General features: G+C 34.2%; 1 pseudogene; it reads right to left on the bottom strand.

Annotated features, from left to right (window-relative positions):
- Nucleotides 1-2,705: 2,705 nt before the first annotated feature.
- Nucleotides 2,706-3,128, bottom strand: LOC150092092 (longitudinals lacking protein-like pseudogene; annotated as a pseudogene).
- Between the last annotated feature and the right edge of the window lie 4,558 nt (nt 3,129-7,686).

The raw sequence follows: 7,686 nt of genomic DNA, 5'->3' as shown, positions 1-7,686 counted from the left end.
CTTAATAACTGCATAAAATCCAATTCCTTCCTCAAATATGTCCTCTCCTCCTTCCAATCAATATTACCATAGTTAAAATCCCCATAATAATTACCCTCCTTTCACTTATTGCGTCTAATTGTCTATGATTACTATTTCCATCATCTATTCCATCGCCTGGTCTATAGCAGCATCCAACTGTATGTTTTACTCCACTAGTCTCAATCTCACACTACATAGCCTCAAATGAGCTCTTTTCACTATCCTGCAGTTCAATTTCAATTCTCCTTGGCTGTTGTTTATCAGCTATCATCAATTACACTCCTCCCCCATTCGTTTCTTTCTGTCTTTCCTAAACACACTATACCCTTCACATTCTATCCCACTAGCTATATCATCCTATGTCAGCCATATCTCACTAATGCCAATAACCTGTGGCCAGGAAGAGCCAACCAAGGCCAAAATTCTTCCTTCTTTTTCCTAATACTCCTGGTATTAGTATACATGAAGTGCAGAAGCATGTTAGTCCCACCCCTATCTTGATGCCTTATACTAACTGTCCCATTCTGATTTGTTGTCCTTCGTACCAGCTCAGGCATATTATACACATTCTTACACAACATTCTTACACTCAACTGCCTCCATGATATCTGCATATCCTCCCCACTCACCTAATAGCTCTAGTTTCCCTGATTCTGCACATCCATTTTCACTTCATTCGGCAACACGTTTTCCAGGATCAGCACACCAAATCCATTCAGATGCAAACCATCAATCTTATATAAGTCCTTTCGCCCATCAAACTCACTTCATACGTCCACAAACTTTACACCACTCCTGCATAATCTGCGCATAAGATCATTTGCAATTATGGCCCTCTTTCTCATCTCCTCTCTATTATACAGTTGCAACAGATTTGGGATTAAATTAATCCGAAATTCACAGCGATTAATAAACTCAGTACTACTTACAGTTGACTCTATCACCTGTCTCCCTAGCAAATCCCGTTTCCCAATTTTTTGACCATTTACTCTATCCTTTATCAATAAATGTTCTAAATACCAAGCGCCCAATCCATTTAAGTGCAAACCATCTCTCTTAAAATACTCCTTCCTTTTATCAAACTCATCCCAGACATTCACAAAATTAATATTCAATTTTATTTCTTTGCAAAAGCTTTTACAAAATCTTGACACCATTCCATTTACTATAATTGCTCTTCTGTTCAATTCATCACTATCAAATCGTGGTAGCACACCCATAATCTTTTCACTCTCGCTCTTTGCATTCATTGCAATCATTAAATCCTTCAAATCCTGTCTCACAGATAATCTTTCGCTACCTATATCATTCGTCACTATAACTGCAATAATCTCACTCGCTCTATCTTTCTACAATTTCACAGCCTCGGTTATATCCTTAATCTTTGACCTAGGATAACACGCTTTAATTACTCTACCATCCTTCACACCCTTAATTATAGAATCCCCATACAGCACAATATCTTTTATGCTCCTTTTTAACTTAACATCCTTTACCCCCACTGATGCTTGTTTTTTCCCCCTGACCTTCTCCCACATTCTTTTGTACATCGCTCAGCAATCTCTGTGTATGTATTTCTGCACTATTCCATACACACATTAATTTAATCCGTTACTAAATAATCTGTCATTCTCATTCCATGTCATTCTTAATCCTCCCCCCATACTTTCTATTCCATAAAAAAACATTAGAACATATTGTAATGCCTGAAATATAGACCATACAATTTGGTCATATCAAAATTATAAAATATATTACAGTCATTTAAAAATATCAGTTCCTTTGTCTCAAGAGAACTTGCACAACACAGTTTGCTCCACATGCTTCTATCAGTTACATTGGGATATGGCTGTATAAAAAAGGAATATTTCCCATGAGACTGATGGCACCTAACTGCAAAGTCGTGATGATCAGTTAAACTTGGGACATTAGACAAACCAGATGTATCATCATATATTACACTAAAACTTCGGTGTTTATACGAGTCAATTAATGCAGGCAAAACAGTTCATACATTAGAAGATGTGAAATGGATTGCATTATCTTTCATTTCTACCTTGACATCAGATTCAAGAAATGATACTATAGATACACAAGATGATAAAGATGTTAAGTAATCTGACATCCCTAGCAACTACAGAAGAAATGGTTGACTGAGATGATATATCAAAACTAGAAAATAAAGGATTGATGTCATCACTACCCAAGATTTTGATTGGCAGTTGAGAATTAGCTGAAGAATCAGAAACTGATAGGGAAAATACACTGGTATATACACCTTCACCTGACAGTTGGCCTTCAGCATCCAGATCAAGGCCACTCGAATATTGATTTAGATGATCATACTCATTTGGCAAGTCTGACTCCTCATCCTTTAATGATACTAACTCATCTATAACAGTGTCACTTGTTAGATGTTGTTTTCAAATATTTACCCAGTTTAATTTTATTAAGTGGGATAGAAACCATCGTTTCATGATGTTTAATCTCTGACAACGGCTGCCTTACATTACCTACATCAGACGTTTTGGCCATTTGACTCATTATAACGTTCAGATGTAAGTCCATCATAGGACGTTTTGACAATTTCCCTTGTTGACTCTTACTTATCTGTGTTTCCTTCTTTAAATGCTGTTTTCTTTGGTCGGACACAATATGATTATCATGCTCGGTTTCCCGGCTTCTTAACGTTCATTACCTGAAGCTTCCTGCTCTGTGCTGCCTTCCACAGAATCATAGTGCTTATTAGCAACTTCTAAAAAATCCTTCATTTTTAGCAATTTCCCAGCTTTTAACAATGATGGAAACATATTCTGTGAAATATTAATTTCTCCATGGTACATATATTGGACCATCAACCTTAAGTCATTAAAGTTTATATCACTTAATGTCACAACAGGATGATTACTTGAGTTCTCTAAAAATAAGTGGTAAAGAAGAGAGCGATTTGCAGATAGAACTACTTTGTGAGCCTTAAGGGTCATTCCCTCACACGATAATGTTACATCCACCAAACTTTCACTAGCAAGTAATTTATCAAAAGCACTTAATATATTATCTTTGTGACTGTGCTCTTTCAAGCAAATTTTCTGTGATCTTGTTATCATGTTGAGTTATGAACTAGCATTAAAATAATAAATCCATATTATGATTCTTTAAACAGAGAATTTGGATTCTTTAGAGTATCATGCCCCTACCCACTTAAAAAACTGCAGGAATTGCCAAAATGCTTCAAACACATCATGACATAGACAACATTAAACAATAAAAGTACGTTGCTTCAAATAATCATCTCAGTATTATACATTTATAGTTAATACTTTTCAATTTAACACCAAGTACACATGCTCAGAGAATGACAAGATTAGGCTTAACAACTACCCCGCGATCACAATAGCAAGATTAGGCTTAACACCAACAACGCAATCACATCACAATAGCAATACAGGTTTAATAACATCACTACTACAATAGTAACATTAGGCTTAACGGCAAGGTTCTATACTCATACAATCTGATGTCAAATACAAACCAATTATACCAAATAAAAATATATCTCACACAAAAATATAAACACATACTTCAGAGAAACATTTAACTGAGAATCTACAAATACTGCTTTAGGGACAATACACTGGTATATACACCTTCACCTCCATATACTCATTATAATGCTTATATAAGGATTCCTCAACTATATTGACAAAATTCCGATAGCAGGCACATATAACATACGCACACACCTACCGTACTATTAACAGTTAATGTAGCTAACAGTAAGTTTCATTAATTTTGGGTTTTCTGATCATAAATTATTAATATGCCATTACCCTGGGAACAAGCGACTTCTGATTTTTTTTTTTCGTGCGGAATATTATTTACAATTTAAAAACACTGAAATTGAAGGGATATATTATATTAAATTAAACCTTTTCGAGTAAATAATAAGTGAATAAATAAATGAATTTGTTTTCGCAATCAAAGAACTGTTATTAGCATTCGAAACCAAAACGGTTTTATTATTTTTTTTTTATTTTCTTTATCGGCTATCAGCTCCCACCTGGACATTATCTCTCTGTTTAAACAACTGAAGCGCGGACATTTTTATCACAATCTGATATTGGCATATGCTGCCATTCTGTCGCGTTGCGTACTTCGGTCACCCACTTGCAGGTTTCTCACGGATTATTTTGATATGATCAGAAGACGGCCCAGTACAATGTTGCTAAGTGAAAAATCCGCTAATCTAATCTCTACTGATAGTGCTGTTTCAATAAAAGTATTTTTTCCTAGTGAAAGAAGCATTTATGAAGTAGCGTAGGGAAAAAAAAACAAAAAAAAAAAACAGACATTATATGGCATACGGATGTTAGGATTTATTATTGTTTTAGTAGCTATCATCGTATTACCAAAGAAAGAGGGAGAAAACAATGAAACGAAAGATAACTGATTGAATTATGTCTATTGCGTCTATTTTGAAATGAAGATACTTAAAACAAATTATTGTTGCTTCTTTTTAATAAAACCCCATATATACGAAGAGGACGGGGGGGGGTCTGGAAATTTCTGTTAAACACCTAGAACAAAATGATATTAAAGCAACTGATATAACCATAAGAAAGAACACACGAGGATATAAGAATATAAAAACATAAGTTACTTTCCTAACTCTGCTATTAATACGTTCTTTCTTTTGGTTATATCAGTTGCTTTAATATCGTTGTTGCATAGTAGGTGTTATCAGAACTTTCCAGAACCCATCTCATTTATGTCTTTTCCCATGTTTTATGAGTTCATTTGTACTCATCTGTGTTCATCTGTGTCAGGATATATTGTTTCTCCTTCTTCAATATCAAAGTCATTAAGCATAATATATTCTGAAAAGATTTGCGGTCTTAATACAATATTACCTATTCAGAATAGCATGAATGAAACTATACTGTGATTCTTTGAGATTAATGACTTTGTCTGTAAATGCATGTCCACGATGTTTGCCTGCTTTTTTTTTTGTTCTCCCTTTATGAAATAAAAAAATGCCTGCCTAGATAGCCGAGTGGATAATAATTGAGATGGGTTCTGGAAAGTTCTGATAACAAAGCAACTGATATAACCAAAAGAAAGAACGTACTAATAGCAGAGTTAGGAAGGTAACTTATGTTTTTATATTCTTATATCCTCGTGTTTTTTATATCCTTATATTCATTCTTATAACCATAAGAATGAATATATCAGTTGCTTTAATATCATTTTGTTCTAGGTATTTGGGTTCGAGTCCCACCGTTGGCATATTTTCTGTCAACTCCTGCTCTGGATGAGATATATAGCTCCTCGAATTTATAAGGCTTGTCTTTAAAATAATTAAAAAAATTCCATAATAAAATTCCTGCCAGTTTCATCTAAGACCACCTTCCTCGACTTCGAAAAAAAAAACGATATCTGGCTCTTAACAAGATTAGAACAAATCCCTTTCAAGCTAAGGAACATATGGTGCTCTTCCGACAGCGAGTCATTCCTTAATCCTCATAATAATAGGTTAAAAATCGACACGTATTAAAACATAATATAAGCATCTAGTTGATTATCGATTCTTCTATATGCGGCTGCAGTTCTCTCCGGTACTAATTTTAAGCCATAAAGGCTTCTTGTATTAATGTATTAATATAGCGTTTCTGAATGGAGTGATACCACCCCTGGGCAGGTCAAAAATTGTTTCGCTGGGCAGCGAAAATTAATTCTGGTGCGAATTACAGGCTAGCACATATGAGGATTAAAACCAAATATGCTTTATTCCATATATTGGTCTAAAGTTACTAAAATACTTTTAACTTTTCTTACTCTTACATGCTGGAAAAGTTAGAAGTTGCATGGTTGAAAGTGGTTTTAGTTAGAATAAAATCTTAAGAAAACTAAACTGATGTAAAGTATGTTCAAGAGGAGACATTACTATTAAGATATCAGATATCAAGCCAAGCACTGAGTATTCCGCTAAAACGCAACATCCAGGGCACTGAATAAAAATAGTAATTAGAAAGTATATTATTCTTTTTACATTTCATTATAACATGATTAGAAAGAAGATTGACAAAAAAATTCATCGGAGGGGCGAGTGATTACTAAAGAAAAATTGATAATAAACACTGCATTTATTGTACTTCTTGAACTACATATTGATTTATGCGAGTTGTATTTTCCTATTCTGACATACTCAGGTTATCGTGGCTCGTTATTAACTTTCTGTAATTCAAATATTATCGTAATTAAATTCCGGTATGCTGACGGTTATAACGTGTTTAGGCGCCGTTTATCATTTATGATGAACGTGTTATATCACATAGATGTGAAAAACTTTATTTGTAATCTCTCCAACCCCGAAATGATTACAGAGTTGTGCAATGTGAACATTGACAAAGACTGTCTGAGATATGGATGTTGCAACTAAATTAGTTATTGTTCTGAACATATCAAACAGAGCTAATCATCGTTAATGCATGAATAACAGGCACCACTTATCAAAAGGTTTCTTTGTATTTTAAAATTGCCCAACTCTTCCCTCAAAATGAGGGAAGAGTTGGGCAATTTTCTTTTCTTTGTTTCGCGATATATGTTATTTAAACATTAGATAGTGACTGTATACAGTTCCCATATTCCGAATTCATATTTGAATTATGCAACTCCTGTCATGTTATTTCCGATAACTCACTCAGTTCTGTGAAATGATCGAGACTATATGGAACAGGCCATAGTTTGAAGTCTTTTAGGATGATATTAACAGGATATGGATATATAAATGTACTGGCTTTACAAATTTTGTAACTTTTTTATTACAAAAGTTGTAAAGTTTATGTGTAGAAAACACGTAAACTTTAGATTAAAATTATGATATTATTTCTGGGAACACCTCTTAACAAACTATTATATTTATGGCTATTTTGCCTGTTTCTGTTTAGGAGTGCCCCTGTTTAAATGTCATTAGATTTTTACTCACGGATTCTTAGAGCATTGTAGATGTATATTTACTAATAAATATATGTAGCATAAAGGAAGAGAAATTTACACATACCTTTTTCTGGGTGTTGCGGCTTTTCTTCTTTCTGCGATGTGCAAATTACTGTGTGTGTGGGAGGGGTTTTGGCAATGTGGGGGAATTAAAATAGAAATGGAAAAAACCCGGGTTTTTAATAATATATTCAAATTGTTGTGAGTATGAGGTTGTGGTGCGTCGAGTAAGAGATTGTGGTGCGATAGATCTTTGCTCAGGATCGTGCGAAATCACCATCCTGAGCAAAGGACTAAACTTTGGCGTATCCCCAAAATACATACAAAACAGAGACATCATTATCGAAATCCAAGCGAAATTATAAAATGACCCTAACAAAGAAACAAAATTAACAACGTCATAAATAATAAAATAATAATAAAACCAAACATCACTCACCAAATTACAAAAAGCCCTATTATCCCTAAAAAGGAACCCAAACATCATGATCAATAAAGCTGACAAAGGAGATACAGTAGTCATCACAAACCAAACCGATTACCACAACAAAATTACAACTATCTTAAAGGACCAACACACCTACCAAAAAATCCAAATTGACCCCACCCCCAACCTCATTAAAAAAATCAACAGTATCCTACACACCCTAAAAAATGAAAACAAAATAG

This window comes from Typopeltis vanoorti, unplaced genomic scaffold (genome assembly GCF_054136105.1).
Source record: "Typopeltis vanoorti isolate ZY-2024b unplaced genomic scaffold, IOZ_Tvanoo_1.0 HiC_scaffold_72, whole genome shotgun sequence".
NCBI classification, from domain to species: domain Eukaryota; kingdom Metazoa; phylum Arthropoda; class Arachnida; order Uropygi; family Thelyphonidae; genus Typopeltis; species Typopeltis vanoorti.
This window is presented reverse-complemented; position numbering and strand designations above follow the sequence as displayed.